This window comes from Aethalodelphis obliquidens, unplaced genomic scaffold (assembly GCF_003676395.1).
Source record: "Aethalodelphis obliquidens isolate GAN/ISIS:26980383/991018 unplaced genomic scaffold, ASM367639v1 scaffold24, whole genome shotgun sequence".
NCBI classification, from domain to species: Eukaryota; Metazoa; Chordata; class Mammalia; order Artiodactyla; family Delphinidae; genus Aethalodelphis; species Aethalodelphis obliquidens.
In genome coordinates, this window is record NW_020837968.1 from 5,157,681 (window position 1) to 5,174,792 (window position 17,112).

General features: G+C 38.2%; 1 long non-coding RNA gene across 1 annotated transcript in view; it reads left to right on the forward strand.

Annotated features, from left to right (window-relative positions):
- The window catches only part of LOC113628505 (uncharacterized), a 128,079-nt gene that overhangs the window by 38,558 nt on the left and 72,409 nt on the right, over nucleotides 1–17,112 (forward strand). Inside the window, exon 4 of the long non-coding RNA XR_003436126.1 lies at nucleotides 11,758–11,889. This is a non-coding gene — a long non-coding RNA (uncharacterized LOC113628505). The remainder of the gene's footprint in view (nucleotides 1–11,757; nucleotides 11,890–17,112) is intronic.

The window sequence follows — 17,112 nt, forward strand, 5'->3', positions numbered from 1 at the left end:
AAAAATAAATAAATAAATTTATTTTTAAAAATAAATAAATTTATTTTAAAAAATAAATAAAATAAAAGTACAGTGTAAATGGTTTTCCATCACGCTGAAAAATCAAACCTTCTTATTCTGGCTTACACAGTCCTACATGATCTAACACTAGCCTAATTTTCTGACCTTAAGTTGAGCCATTCTTTTGAACAGTTAAACTCTAACCTCAATCATTTTTTCTTTTTTGCCTGTCCTTCCTAATTGAAAAATTTAGCACAAGCAGTTGCCTCTTTCTGGAATGTTCATCACTCTAATCATGCCATTGCTACTGCTGCAGGTTCAGTTTCCCAGGAAACAGGCTCTGAAGTGGTAATTAGGATGTGGGGAGTTTGTTAGGGAATGCTCTTGGGATCAACATTGTGCAAGGCAGGAAGGCAAAAGCGGGGGCAGAGAGAAAGTAGGCTGCATCACAGCCTCAGTAAAGGCATCAGGTGACCCCAGGGGGAACTTGGAGGCTGGGTTGGCCCCTCAGAATTGTCTGGAGTTGGGCTGAGGGGCCAGGCCTTTACTCTCCATCTTTTTTTTTTTTCACCTGTTTATTGGAGTATAATTGCTTTACAGTGTTGTGTTAGTTTCTGCAGTATAACAAAGTGAATCAGCTATACATACACATATATCCCCATATCTCTCCCCTCTTGCATCACCCTCCCACCTTCCCTATCCCGCCCCTCTAAGTGGTCACAAAGCACAGAGCTGATCTCCCTGTGTGATGCGGCTGCTTCCCACTAGCTATCTATTTTACATTTGGTTGTTACATATGTCAATGCTACTCTCTCACTTCAACTGTTTCCCCTTCCCCCTCCCCGTGTCCTCAAGTCCATTCTCTAAGTTTGAGTCTTTATTCCTGCCCTACCTCTAGGTTCATCAGTACTGTATTTTTAGCTTCCATATATATGTGTTGGCATACTTTATTTGTTTTTCTCTTTCTGACTTACTTCACTCTGTATGGCAGTCTCTAGGTCCATCCACCTCACTACAAATAACTCAGTTTTGTTCCTTTTTATGGCTAATATTCCATTGTATATATGTGCCACATCTTCTTTATCCATTCATCTGTCGATGGACATTTTGGTTGCTTCCATGTCCTGGCAATTGTAAATAGTGCTGCAATGAACATTGTGGTACATGACTCTTTTTGAGTTATGGTTTTCTCAGGGTATATGCCCAGTAGTGGGATTGCTGGGTCATATGGTAGTTCTATTTTTAGTTTTTCAAGGAACCTCCATACTGTTCTCCATAGTGGATGTATCAATTTACATTCCCACCAACAGTGCAGGAGGGTTCCCTTTTCTCCACACCCTCTCCAGCATTTATGGTTTCTGGATTTTTTGATGATGGCCATTCTGACTGGTGTGAGGTGATACCTCACTGTGGTTTTGATTTGCATTTCACTAATGATTAATGATGTTGTGTTCTCCATCTTTAACAGTTATTGAAGGAAAGCTGCTCTTGGAAAGGATGTGATCTTGGCCAAGGCTGCTCTCTCCAGTGAGGAAAATTTGCAGAGAGGGCTAACCACTGTTACAAAATCAACTGAGACATAGTAAACATTTTAAGTTTATTTGAGCAGAAATAAATTTGAATTTGGCAGTGCCAAACTTGAAGAAGTTAGGAGTGTTCCACCAGTGGGAGCTGGGGAGAATTTTTTGTAGAGGAAAGGCCAAAACAAAGTAAGAAAACTGTTGGTTGGCGAGAGCTCAAATCCTAGTTGCCTGCTTGTGACTGGTTGTTCTTAGGCTTTAATTTTGTAAACTTGAGGCATTTACAGCCTTAGATTTTGGTTGCTTTCTTAGGCTGCCACGGCATTAGAGCCACCTCCGTCCAAAGGCCTCCTCATTTAATTAATTTAACTCAACTAGAAGCTCCCAGGCAGCAGTACTTGTAGCAGCTGGGGAATATATGTCAGTCCTCAGGGAACTCTGGGTGGTCCATCACAGGGTCCAGACCAGCTGTCTGACCTGATGATTCAGATCTCAGCCTAAATATCACCTATTCAGAAGGGCTTTCTTGATCACTGTGGAAGACGCACCCTAAGGCAGCCTCCAATGAGTCACTCTTGTTTCTTCCCCTCCGGTTGAGTGTCGGTGGAAGCTGTGACTTGCTTCTCACGGACAGAATATGGCAAACAGGATGGGATGCCACGCCCATGGTTACATTATGTTACGCAAGGTTTTATCTTGGCAGACTGGACCGAGAGAGGCTCACACTGGCCTTGCTGTGAGCTGCCTGTGGAGACAGCCACGGGGCACAGAAGGTAGCCACCTCTAGGACCTGGGGCTGCTTAGAGCTGATAGCTAGTAAGAAGCCGGTCTCCCAGTCACAGAGCTCCGAGGAAACTAGTTTTGCCAGCCCTCTAGTGAGCTTGGAGGAGGGCCCCAAGCTCCAGAAAGAAGGCAGCTTGGCCGACACCTTGACTGCAACCTTGTGAGACCCAGGGAGAGGACCCAGGAAATCTGACCCATGGAAACTGAGATAGTAAGTGAGTGTTGTTTTAAGTTGCTAAATTTGTGGCAATAGAAAACCAAAACAGTCATGCAATCTAAAGTCTACGCACTAAGATATTCCCTATCGTATATCTCTGTTTCAATTCTCTGCATTATATTTAGAGCCATACGATATTTTGTGATTTACATGTTATCTGTTTCCCATCACCAGAATGGAAGCAACCTGCAGACAGTTTCTTGTCTTATCTATAGTTTTGTTTCCACGTCACTTCCCATCAGTTTAATTCTCTTTTAATTACTGCATAGCATCGCATACTATGGATGCATTGTCACTTATTTAATATTTCTTTGATAACATTTAGGTAGTTTCCATTTTTAAACAGTATCACCATTATTCAACAGTCGTTCAATTTCTTCTTTACATACACTTTCATGTAAGTATATTCATGTGAATATATCCATGGATAATAGATCCTAGAAATGGAATTGCTAGAGGAAAAGTGCTGTGCGTTAGATTTCCACCGATTTTTCTTACCTGAGCGGTTTCAGTAATTTTTGGGGGGATCGTGTCACCTCCCGGTCTTCCTCAGTCCTCCATCCCTCAGACTTTTAGTGTTTCACTGACATGTCTCTGATCATGCAATAAATAACCTTAAAACTTCCAGTGTTTCCTTATAGTCTAAGAAATAAAGTCTCAGCTCCTTAGTCTGGAATTACAGCTGCTTCTGTATGTTCTTAACCTTCCAGCCTCACATGGAACTGTCTACCTCCCATGCTTTATTAGTGAGTTTATGGGAAGATCTTCTGTTCTCTAAGCATCCCTGGCACTTTGTCTTCTCTGTGTCTTACTCTTCCCTCCCCTAGGGGGAAGAGTGTCTTCCTGCCCCTCACCCTTTTATGTAGCTCAAATGCTGTCTCTTCTGATTAAATATTTCTTGAGTTTCCTAGTCTTTGGTAATGCTTTTATATTTGTAGTTTTTTTTTAATAGTTCACAAATACTTTACATGTTTATTATATTCTTTAATTCCTAAAACAGTCCTTTGAAACAGGTAATAAGATGTGTTTTGCAGATGAGCAGGTTGAGTTTAGAGAGCTTAAACAATTTACCTAAATCACGCTGCGTTTTGAGGGGCAGTGCTGTAATGCAGAACCTTCTGACTTCAAATCGAGTGTACAGACCACTAGGCCACGGCTGCCTTTCTTTCTTCCAAATCCCTGCAATTCTGTACCTGGGCTGGTCTAGCCTTTGGTGCTTATTCAATTACAATGTACATTTTAAATATTATTTTTGTTATCATATATTCCCTTCTAGAGCATAAGCTCCTTGAAGTCAGGAACTTCTCTTAATTTAATTTTTGAAAAATTTCTCACCACTTCTTATTGTCCCAGGTATGTTTAGTTAGTGAGCAAAGATGAACGATTCAGTTACATATCCATTGCATTCAATGGGGAAAGAAAGTCATATTTGGATAGAGAAAAGCCTGTTTGAGTCTGGCCAGACCAAGCTCATTTTTGGGTTCTGTGCTTGGGTTTGCATCCCACCAGCATCCGCGATGTGCTGCCTCCCCGCGCAGGGTCTGTGTGCACTTGGTCCACAGGCACCCAAGCACATGGCTTAACCAGTATTTTCACAGACCAGTTTTTAAAAGGTGTATGTAGTACATTTTAAAAATACCACCTGATTATCATTCATCAGTCTGATGAACTCGGCAGAGATTTTAGCCATGCTGAGACTTTGACCTTCAGCAGATCGAAGGTCAAATCCTCTCTCCCTCCCAGTGCCAGAAGTTTTGCTGGGGACAGGTCAGGCCAAGGCTGTTCCCTGATGCATGGGTTTCTTCTTCTGTTTTCACACGAGAACTAGCAACTCACTAGTTTACAGAGAAATCTGTAAAACCACCAATGCATGCTCAGACACAAACCCATGGACCAAACTGAAAAGTGAAGATAAGTATATATTTGCTTGCATAAATATTTTAAATATTAATTTTCTTCATTCTCTTAAGAATTCTTGACATATTAATTCCCCCTTACAGCCATGCTATCAAAGATTATTCATCTTGATAAGAAAACTGATTCTCAGTGAAATCAAGATGAAGTCATGAATTAATTACTGCTTATATTTAGACCAATATTTTTTCTGTCTTTTCAGTCCCCAGTGTTCTGGCTGACAATTGGATAAAAGAAATTGTTGGAGGTTATGGCCAGATCTTAAAGGTCAGGGTATGTTAAAAACTTGTGAACAAGCCTCTGTTTTTTCCTCAATAGTAATATACTATTCTAAGCCTTCCTCATAATTTAGTTTGCTGTTAAATTACAAAAGTAGTATTTATTTAAAAAAATAGATATCTTTCCAACAATACTGAAGACATAAAAGGTGGAAGTCTCCATTGTCCCCCTAACTTTTATTTCCATGAGTAGTAACTGTTAACATTTTGGGTTATATATTTCCAGATGTGAGAGAGTAAGTGTGTGTAAGACATATTCACACTAGTCCACTATTCTGCAAACTATTATTTTCTTTCCAGAATATATCACGGATCCCTTCCATGTTAATACATAGTTTCCATCTTCCAGATCCCTCTGGCTACAGGTTGACTTTTACACAGCTTCCTCTGCAAGACTGGCCTTGTTTATATTCATCATATTTACTTGCCCACCCATCCGGGAAAGACTGTGGTCAGAGGTGAGGCAGTGTGCGTGGCAGTATCCACATTACCCTGAGGATCCTGGTGGGGCAAGCTTCTTGCCCTTTGACCCCACCTTGTTTGAGTGCAAAATGACCTTTCCTAGCAATAGACTGATCACCCTTAATATTTGAGAGTAAGCTGTAAAACAAAGTAGAATGTTTTTCTTTTTAATTATTGATTACTGAGTTAAACCATCCTCTGGACACTTCTCTGGTGATTTGGAAGGAAAGGTCTTTAGCCTGTCAATTGCATTTTCATTTCATAGCATTAATTAGGGGTTTCTAATGGCCTGCATATTTTTTTAATAGACTTTATTTTTTAGAGCAGTTTTAGGTTCACAACAAAAATAAGAAGGTACAAGGAATTCCCTGGTGGTCCAGTGTTTAGGACTCTGCATTTCCACTGCTGGTGGCCCAGGTTCAATCCCTGGTTGGGGAACCAAAATCCTGTAAGCCGCGCAGTGTGGTCAAAAATAAATAAATAAAAATAAAATAAAATTTTAAAAAAAGGTGCAGAGATTTTTCCTATACCTCCTCTGTTTTCACATGCATACTCTTGTCTATTATCAACATCTCCCATCAGAGTGGGACATTTGTTAAATCTGTGGACTTATATTGACACATTACTGTCACCCAAAGTCCACGGTTAACGTTACAGTTCATTCCTGGTATTGTACATTCTATGGGTTTGGACAAATGTTTAATGATACGAATACAGTAGCTTCTAGTATCATATACAGTAGCTTCACTGCCCTAAAAATCCTCTGTGCTCCATCTAGTCATCTGTCTCTCCCTCCAATCCCTGGCAACTACTGATCTTTTTAACTTCTCATAGTTTTTCCTTTCCCAGAATGTCACATAGCTAAAATCATACTTCTTTCACTTAGTAATATGCATTTAAGTTTCCTTGTCTTCTCATAGCTTCATAACTCATTTCTTATTAGTGCTGAATAATATTACATTTGCTGGATGTACCACAGTTTATCCATTCACCTGAAGGACCTCTTGTTTGCTGTCAAGTTTGGGTAGTTATGAGCCAAGATGTTATAAACATGCATATGCAGGTTTTTGTGTAGACATAAGTTTTGAACTCCTTTGGGTAAATACCGAGGAATGCTACTGCTGCATCCTATGGCAAGAATGGTTTTGTAAGAGACTGAGGAACTGCCTTCCAAAGTGTCTGTACCATTTTGCATCCTTGCCAGAAATGAATGAGCGTTCCTGCTGCTCCACATCCTCATCAGCGTTTGCTGTTGTCAGTATTCTGGATCTGGGCTATTTTAATGGGTGTGCAGCAGTATTTTGTTTTAATTTGCATTTCCTTGATGACGTATGACGTGGAGCATATTTTCATATGCTTATTTGCTATCTGTGTATCTTCTTTTTGTGAGGTGTCTGTTAAAGTCTTTGGCCCATTTTGTAAGTGGGTTGTTTGTTTTCTTATTGTTGAGTTTTACTAGGTTTTTTGGTATATTTTGGACAATAATTCTTCATAAATTATGTCTTTTGCAAATATTTACTCCCAATCTATGGCTTGTCTTTTCATTTTTTTGACAAAATCTCATGCAAAACAGAAAATTTAAATTTTAGCTTATCAATTATTTCCTTCATGAATTGTGCTTTTGGTGTTGTATCTAAAAGTCATTGCCAAACACAATATCATCTAGGTTTTCTCCAATGTTATCTTCTAAGATTTTATAATTTTACATTTTACACTTAAGTCTGTGATCCATTTTGAGTTTATTTTTCTCAAGGGTGTAATGTCTGTGTCTAGATTTTTTTTTTTTTTCATGTGGTGGTCTAGTTGTTCCAGCACCATTTGTTGAAAAGACTATCTTTGCTCCATTGTATTGCCTTTGCCCCTTTGGCAAATATCAGTTGACTATATTTATGGGTCTATTTCTGGGCTTTCCATTCTCTCCTGTTGATCTCTTTGTCTAGTCTTTTGCCAATACACACTGTCTTGATGACTGTAGCTTTACAGTAACCCTTGAAGTTGGGTAGTGTCAGTCTTCCAACTTTGTTCTTCTCCTTCAATATTATGTTGAGTATTTTGGGCCTTTTGCCTTTCTATATAAACTTTAGAATCAGTTTGTAAATATCCACAAAATAAGTTGCAGGGAGTTTGATTGGGATTGTGTTGAACCTATAGATCAAGTTGAGAAGAATGGACATCTTGACACTGTTGACTGTTTCCATCCATGAATATGGAATATCTTTTTATTTATGATTTCTTTCATCAAAATGTTTTAGTTTGGGCTTCCCTGGTGGCACAGTGGTTGAGAGTCTGCCTGCTGATGCAGGGGACATGGATTCGTGCCCTGGTCCGGGAAGATCCCACATGCCGCGGAGCGGCTGGGCCCGTGAGCCATGGCCACTGAGCCTGTGTGTCCGGAGCCTGTGATCCACAATGGGAGAGGCCACAACAGTGAGAGGCCCGAGTACCACAAAAAAAAAAAAAGTTTTAGTTTTCCTCATATAGATCTTGTACATATTTTGTTAGATGTATGCCTAAGTATTCAATTTTTTTTGATGCTAATGTAAATTGTATTGTGCTTTTAATTTCAAATTCCACTTTTTTCATTGTTGTCATATAAGAAAGCAATTGAACTTTTTAACCTTGTATTGTGCCATCTTGCTATAATCACTTTGGCCTACATATTTTAAGTGTCTCATCTATAAATATAATCAAATATAATATAATAAATATAATCAAATTGTTTTGATTACTTAAACATTCAGAAGCTGCTATATGTAAATTTTTGCTCATTTAACATATTCAACTATTGTGCATGTGATAAATCATGTAAAAATTTCATTTCCATTTATCTTGACTAATGAAAATTTGAAGATTTTTTTGTTTTTCTGCTTTCCTACATATGTGTATGTGTATATAGATATAGATATTTATGTACATAGATAGATAGATATTTATGTACATAAATAATTGTTTCTTCAAAGATATTTATATACATAAATGATTGTTTCTTCAATTAAATAAAACTTTTTTTTTTTTTTGCGGTACGCGGGCCTCTCACTGCTGTGGCCTCTCCCGTCGCGGAGCACAGGCTCCAGACGCACAGGCTCAGCGTCCATGGCTCACGGGCCCAGCCGCTCCGCGGCATGTGGGATCCTCCCGGACCAGGGCACGAACCCGTGTCCCCTGCATCGGCAGGCGGACTCTCAACCACTGCGCCACCAGGGAAGCCCTAAATAAAACTGTTAATGAACTTCTCTCGTGGTATCATCTTCCTTTTAGGTAAAGCATAGAGAGAAAGAACCACATATTCAAATATGGCTTGAGAGAAGTAAAAATGTCTCATAATTTAAAGGAAACATTTCAGATTAATGGAGAAGAGGTTTATTTGGTTTGTTCATTTTCATTTATGTGTTTGTAAATGTACCTTTTCTCAAATATAGTTTTTTATATATAGGGCATAACCTATTTTTTAAAGATCCCTCATGGTTTTTGTTGAAAGGTGTTCTGCCTCTCTAAAAAGGAGTAAAAGTATCTTCTAGGTGTAGACTTCATTCCTTGCTCTCAGAATAGGGAATAGAAATTCTCTATTGTCAATAACATTCCAGATTGACTGCTGTTCAGGTTAAAACCTGAACAATCGTCATGATTTCCCTAGGACTATTTAATTACTGTTGACATCCAAGTTAGAAAATGTGGTTGGAATGTGTAGTTCTTCTCAAACTGTAATTTGTCTTACATTGTTTTGGATTTATGAAGGCCATGCCATTTCCTCCAGAACAGCACACAGTAAATATATGTGCCTTAACATGCACATTTAGAGATTTTTTTTTAAATTCATGTCTCTGTTTTGATTATTGTTTTTCAATTTCCCTTTTCAAAAGCTTTCCAGATAGTGTTTCTCCTCCAGCTCAGGGGTCAGGGAACATTTTCTTTAAAGGGTCAGATGTTGAATATTTTAGGCTTTGTGGACCAGATGGTCTCAACTGTGTCTTTGTAGTGGGAAAGCAGCCGTAGAGGGTAAGAAAAAAATTGGGCATGCCTGTGTTCCAATAAAACTTTATTTATAAAAAAAGGTAGTGGGTCAGATTTGGCTCACAGGCCTTAATTTACTGACGTCTGCTCTAGTTCAGTGTTATTCATAGTTATTACCAGTCTAGAATGAGATAAAGAGCTTCTACCATAATGTAAATCTACACAGTGCTTTCTTCACTGAGGAAGTCTTGTTATGAAAAATATGTAAGTTGAACTAATTATTATTTTGTGACAATAGTTGACTTACATTCTGCTGCAAGCTCCTTATCTCACCATGGACTGGGGTCAGTTTTTTCATCCAGCACTGGCCCAGGGAAGACACTATGAATGGCCCTGCTCAGGCTTATTCTCGTATATATCAGTCCCTGAAAACTTTGCAGTTTATGATTTGATTACATCTATTTTTTCCAACATAGAGAATATTTTTTTCTGCTGCTTATTTTGTTGTTATTGTTGGAAATACAGCTCAAATAAAAGGCAAAAAACAGGAGTTGTGTTAAGGATCACTTACTTCTCTAGCAGCTGTGGAAGAGTTATCTCCTCAGCACTGATGGACTTTATCACCTCATTCCCTTTATTTCCTTGATTCAAGAAATATTCATGTTGTTTTGTCTTTAAGGGCAATAAGACTTTTATAGTAGATTGTTCATTGAAGGGAATATTTAGGGGTGATAATTAATTTTAACTTCTTTAAAAAAATTCATTTTATTGAAGTATAGTTGATTTACAATATTGTGTTAGTTTCTGGTATGTAGCAAAGTGATTCAGTTTTATATATATATATATATTCTTTTTCATATTCTTTTCCATTATGGTTTATTATAGGATAGTGAATATAGTTCCCTGTGCTATACAGTAGGACCTTGTTGTTTTTCCATTCTCTATGTAATAGTTTGCATCCGCTAGTCCCAAACTCCCAATCCATCCCATCTCCCCCCTCCTCCCCCCTTGGCAACCACAAGTCTGTTCTCTATGTCTGCGAGTCTGTTTCTGTTTAGTAGATAAGCTCATTTGTGTCATATTTTAAATCCACATGTAAGTGATATCATATGATATTTGTCTTTCTCTTTCTGACTTACTTCACTTAGTATGGTAATCTCGAGATCCATCCATGTTGCTGCAAATGGCGTTACTTCATTCTTTCTTACGGCTGAGTATTATACCATTATACCATCTGACTTATGTCAAATAGTAGTACTAGAAAGGACATTTGGAGAAAAATTATGCACATTGGGGCTTCCTTGGTGGCGCAGTGGTTGAGAGTCCGCCTGCCAATGCAGGGGACAGGGGTTTGTGGCCCGGTCCGGGAAGATCCCACATGCCGCGGAGCGGCTGGGCCCGTGAGCCATGGCCGCTGAGCCTGCGCGTCCGGAGCCTGTGCTCCGCAACGGGAGAGGGAACAACAGTGAGAGGAGCGAGTACTGCAAAAAAAAAAAAAAAAAAATGCACGTTTGCAAATTGATTTGTTTATTCATGTCAAAAACATAGAGTTGAAAATGTTATGGTATGTTGCTGTGATAAGTACATGTGAAAGAGTTTCCCTTCCTTTTCTAGGTAATTCAGGGGAGTGTTGAGGATGGATGTATACTATTTTCATGACTTTGCAAGCCAACACGTACAATCTAAGACTGTTATTGTAGATGCATTGTCAGCATGTCCAGTCTTCAAACAATATAAGACATGCAATTTTAAGTGTGTGAAATTAGGAGATTATATTCTTTCTTTCTTCATCCTTATCTTTATGTGATAGAATTACCCACTTCTCAAAATCTGAACTGTTGGGTGTTTTTCTATACCATATAATCTTTGTCAAATTAAACATTTAAGCTTAAAATGGTTATACGAATTGACCATTCGGTTTTGAATGTTTCTCTTTAATTTTTTTTAACCTACCAAATGACAGTTCAAAATGAACTAAATGGCTTATGTGTCGAATCTGTCACCATCTTACATTTTTTGTTTTACTGATGGTGATTAGTGGATAATTTGTAGAATGCTGTGACCATTCACTACTGCAAACAAATAATCTTATGACACATATTGTATTTCTACCCACATTTTAAAATACCTTCTCAATATTCAAAATGTATAGGCTTCCTTCTCTGAGTCATACAGCACCTTTTCCTTCTTCCACAAATCGCTAGGAATAGGTTGCAAGTTTTGGCCTCATGTGGATTTTAGAGACGTGAAAGAAACCATCTCAAAAGATAAAGTGTTGATTGGTAGAATTCCTTCATTAAGCATTTATTGGTCCATTATTCAGTGTTCAGAATTTTTGTTTTAAACACCTAAAGATAACAATTCAGTTTGATAGGACTTCATAAATGTGGTTTATAATTTAGATTTAGGTTTTCATGGCTTTATCAATTTAGCTACGTACAAGCAGGGCTGTTTGATCATATTCTAGTTCCTGGCTTCAACGTTTCAAGCCTCTCCAGGGCAGAAATGAAAGATTATGAGTGTGCTACATTTCTATAGCTCTGTCACTTCTACCCCAACCCTAGCTGACTTTCATGTCTGCAGTAAATATTTTGATCCAGGTCGGATTTGTGTGAACGTTATTTTTTTTCAGATTGACTGACCCTGTGACTGAATTTTGCAATGAATCCTTATCAGATTGTTATACACCACTGCAAATGGGCACCTTAAAATTAGATGGAAGAAACAGAATATGTTACCAGAGGATGTGCTGACTGGATAAAAAGTAGGTTTTACCTTGTTTCATTTTTTTTGAGCATAGAAGCCACTTTAAAAGTTTGCAAGTCTTTAAAGCATTAGCTACAGATATTTTAAATGGGCTAAGGTGAGAAAGTGCAGTGAAAAACATGAAACATTGTGTGACGGAGATTCTGATGTACTATTTTATTAAAGAAAGTAGATGGAAGTTCAGGAGCATATTGGCAAGAAACCCCCACAGCTAGGTTTTCCTGTTTTAATTTTCCTAACAACTGGTTGTGAGATGATGGATAGGTCATGATCTTCCTTGTGTCCCAAGGTATCTACAGACTTCAGATCGTAATTTGTAATCAATTAGTGTTACCACTCTGAATTGACATAATTTTGACCAAAGTCAAAGAAATGGTGTTTTATTTAGTTCATCCAAAATGGATAAACGAGCAATGTCTATAAGACAGTTTGAAATTGAAAATAGCTCATAGACTTCCCATGACTATCTTGAAAGGTGGTATGCAGAGTGATTAAAATATCTAGGCTGCTTGGGTTCAAATCTTAACTCAGCCAGTTACTGAGTGGCCTTGGTCAAAGCTTCTTCATCTCTCTCTCTGCATTAATCTCCTTGTTTGTAGAATGAAGAACACTAAGCTTACAGCTTTGTTGCAAAGGATTAAATATTTCATAGATGTAACGTATATAAAACAGTTTCTGGAATACAGTAGGCACACAATAAGTGGTTTTTTTTAATTATTTTATCAGTATTATCATTAGCATCATTATTGTTATTTTGGAGTCCATTTTGGCGTGAACCCTGGAGTCCAGGGTTTTGGATTGAAAACCATTGATCTAAACTCATAAACTCACTAAGCTGAATTTTATTTATTTATTTATTTATTTAATTTATTTATTTTTGGCTGTGTTAGGTCTTTGTTGCTGTACGCCGGCTTCCTCTAGCTGCGGTGAGCGGGGGCTACTCTTTGTTGCAGTGCACGGGCTTCTCGTTGCGGTGGCTTTTCTTGTTGCAGAGCACGGGCTCTAGGCACCCGGGCTTCAGGAGTTGTGGCTCGCAGGCTCTGGAGCGCAGGCTCAGTAGTTGTGGCACACGGGCTTAGTTGCTCCACGGCATGTGGGATCTTCCCAGACCAGGGCTTGAACCCATGTGCCCTGCATTGGCAGGCGGATTCTTAACCACTGCGCCACCAGGGAAGCCCACTAAGCTGAATTTTAATTTAGAAAAATAAAAATTAGTTAAAGAAGCATTTATAAAACAATATTCTCATTGTTAATTAGAAAAGTTATAAACTATTAGGCATTGTGTATATATGATCTAAACAGTTAATTCAAAATAGTTTGCCTCTTTGTATTTTGACTTTCTACATTGAGTTGACAAAGATTAGTCAGTATATGAAATTTGCTGACAAACACACAGAAGGCTTTTCCCTCCAAGGGTGTCCACAGACTGAAAACTAGATCATTCTTTCGGGATTGACATTATTTTATCTAGAAATCACTTTTCTTTTTAATTTCCAGCAGCATTTTCTTCCTCCCTTCCTTCCTTCCTTCCTTCCTTCCTTCCTTCCTTCCTTCCTTCCTCCCTCCCTCCCTCCCTCCCTCCCTTCCTTCCTTCCTTCCTTCCTTCCTGTATTGATAACTATAAGGTAGGTTTTCTGTGCTACAGCCTGAGGATGCCACATTTGGACCATACATCCAAGTATATCAAAGAGTAGAAAGTTTTCTGAGTTCTTTATAGTTATACATACTGTATAAAAGACTCAGGGTAAAAAAAAATATGTATAAAAGAGCCCATAGTCTAATGTATACCATATTATGAATGGTATATATTTAGAATAAATTTCTTCTAAATTGTAGACTGCACTGTGTGATATACTCCCACAAAATACCATCCTAGTAGCACACACTTTTGTTTATTATTTCACTTGGGAAGGTTGGTTTTGCCTGGGCAGCCCTGACTTAAAAATAGAACAGGTTCTATCCGGTGAAGCATCTTACCTGAATGTTGCTTGAAAAACTCTGCGTTCTGTAGTAATGTGCACAAAATAATGTAAACTTAAACAGGTGCTGGTCTGGTTTTATTACATTTAGTTCTGCGCTATGTAGACAAATATCTAAGGTCCATTTGGCAACATATAATAATATATCACTGGTACAAAAAATGTTTTGTATGTGAACAGTGTCACTGTACTCTTTATTTAAATGTATAGATTTGCCCTAGAGCCATGCTGTCACTTCCGTTTATTAAATACGTGGCCTTAAGAAGCACTATCATAATACATCTCCTTAAGATCTATAAAAACCTCTGGATTTTAAAATTTTATGTTCTGATATTTTCTTCTAGTAATGAAACAATCCCAGTTTCTCATAAAGAATAACACATTTGCAGAACCTCATAGGAATTCTAATTTTTAAACTAGAAAAATTTGTAATACTAGGAAATATTATTAGAACTATTTTCATTCATTTTCACTTTAAAAGAAATGGTCTAAACAGAGGTTTTAAACTTTCTTTCTTTTTTTTTTAACGTGGACCATTTTTAAAGTCCCCCCTGAATTTGTTACAATATTGCCTCCATTCCATGCCCTGGTCTTTTGGCCACAAGGCATGTGGGATCCCAGCTCCCCAACCAGGGATCGAACCCACACCCCCTGCACCAGAAGGCGTAGTCCTTAACCACTGGACTGCCAGGGAAGTCCCTAAACTTTCTTGTTTAAGGTCTTTGTACTTATTCTCCCTTTCTACATTCATAAAATCTTGTTAGCTCTTTTACGTCGTTGGCAAGAAAAAATACCAAACATAAACATGAAAAATAGACTCTTTAATAGTTACCAGTTGAAATATATCAATACTTAATTTTAATGAGAAATAATTAAATTCTCAAGTATATGTCATACAATTTGGTCCATAATGGTAGATTCATTTGGAAAACCCGGTGTATTACTTTTTTGCTTTTGTAATAATAATTTTTTATTCACTTAGAGTTAGTTTCCATTAAAGTTGAAAATCTTATTCCTACCATAAGGCAGACAGCTAATCTGTGTAGATTACTCTGGGGCTTCGTATTAAAGTTTGTGTTATGTAGACTCGAGGCTCATATTTGTTGGGGTTCAATCATTGAATATGATACTTTGTTTATACAATGGTCAATCATCTTATGTCATACTTAGCAATATATCTGTGTAATCAAATCATGTCTGATAAAGAAACGTCTTTATAAGAATTCAACAAATCTAATGCTCACAATTTGATTGTTGTAACTGCATATTGCACTCAGTCTTTCTGTCCATGTCCTAGGCAAGATCACAGAGACCACTCATAGTCCATGTTTGTTTTTAAACAATACTTGTAAATATATGATGATGTAGGAATTTATCAAATCTATTCACAATATTATTAACAAAAATTATATTAATAACTATTTGTATCCAGCTAAAATAATTGAATGCTCATCCAGTTAGGAAGATAGCGTGGTAAAAGTGTGACTCTAATGTATTTTAGGATGCTGGAGTGATACTGCCACAGTAAACTTCTGAATTACGAGTACTATTTTATATTTTAATATTGGATTATGTGTTTTTAATGTTCTTGTTATCCTTATTCTTCTCACCATTCAAGCATCAGTTAGAGTCTTTTATGTTCACTGCATCAAGCACACAATATTCAGAAATATCCCTCCTTTTAATTGTTAAGAGTCAGAAGCATTTAGTGAATTTTATAATCTTTTTTTTTTTTTTTGGCCACACTGGCTTGCAGGATCTTAGCTTCCCCGACCAGGGATTGAACCCACACCCTTGGCAGTGAGAGCACGGAGTCCTAACCACTGGACTGCCAAGGAATTCCCTGAATTTTGTAATCTAATTTAAAAATATCAACAGTTCAAATTTGAATGACTCAGAGCATAGAGCTTAAACCAGTAAGAGAGAATTAGTGATGAGTAGAGATAATACAAAGGGCTGGATCGTCAAATCAGACTCGCTCACATGAGAAATCTTACCCAATAACAAGCTTTGCTAATAATTTCAAGAAGACATATAATCATGAGGCACAGGTGAAACAGGGAGAGATCTGGACCTTCAGTGCAGTTACTCAGGTTATTTCTTGCCAGTCAAGATGTGCTCTGGCTCAGGTTACTACGTGCGCCTCTCTGTGATATTTGTGTCTACATAAACGACACAAAAGAGGGCCATTTTGCTGTGACACATTATCATTTAATTTCCAGGTGGTTGTATAGCTTATGTGACATTTTCCAGGAAGCCATGTGCCATAAATTTGTAGATTTGTTTGTTTAGTACCAACAATCGTAGGCAAATCAAGTATATTCTGCTAAAATATTTTCATAGATGAAGACTCTCTTGAGAGAACCCCATGAGTGCGTGTACCAGGCCATCTGTTGTCGGCATGATGGTAAGGAGATTTGGCTAGATTAGCTTCTTTGTTTCCCAGAGTGGCTCCCCGTCTCCCTCCTCCTGCCACAAGGGAGATCGTGGATTGCAGATATTCTGCTTAATGATTTTCTTTCCAGGAGCTATTCTTGAAGAAGATGGGTTCAACCATAGGGCAGAAAGAGATGGAGGAAAATGGATTTCGTTTAATGGTTGCTGGGTCTTTGGAAAGAGTTTCAGTCTTTGATATAATCTTCTCAGCTGAGTCCAGGGAGAAGGTATGACTCTGGAGACACCTGATAAGTTTGGAGATATCTCACAGCTGAATATACCATGACTTAATGCCTCTCAGGGCAGAGCTAAACAAGGTGGCAGGCATCTTGGAATATTGGAGTTGTAGGTTGTCCATGGTTGAGTGTGGTACCTTGTGGACCAGCCTGAGTCATAGCAGTGTTACGGAGTTGTGCACGTCCAGGGCAGGCAAGTTGAGAGAAGATTTATAAGTTTACTCTGTTTACAAGAAAGGTGTGGAAATAGATGTGAGAGCCTCACCACTGGAAAAAAGGATGTATAGAGCATGGACCCATCACTGGATGTCATGGAGGATCAGAGACATGAACAGCAGATGCAATAGAGATAGAAGATGATACCTAGACAAGGCAGGATCACCTGGGCTCAGGGGAGGCCAGCGATGGTACCCACCATTACATGGGCAAGATGCCCTTGCTTCAGTTCCAGGAAAACATGTAAGGCCACTGGAAATTACATAACTTCAGGGAGAGGAGAAGAAGGATCAAGAAGGGAATAAGGGAGAGCAAGAGAGAGCGAGAGAGAGGGAGAGAGAGGGAGAGAGAGGG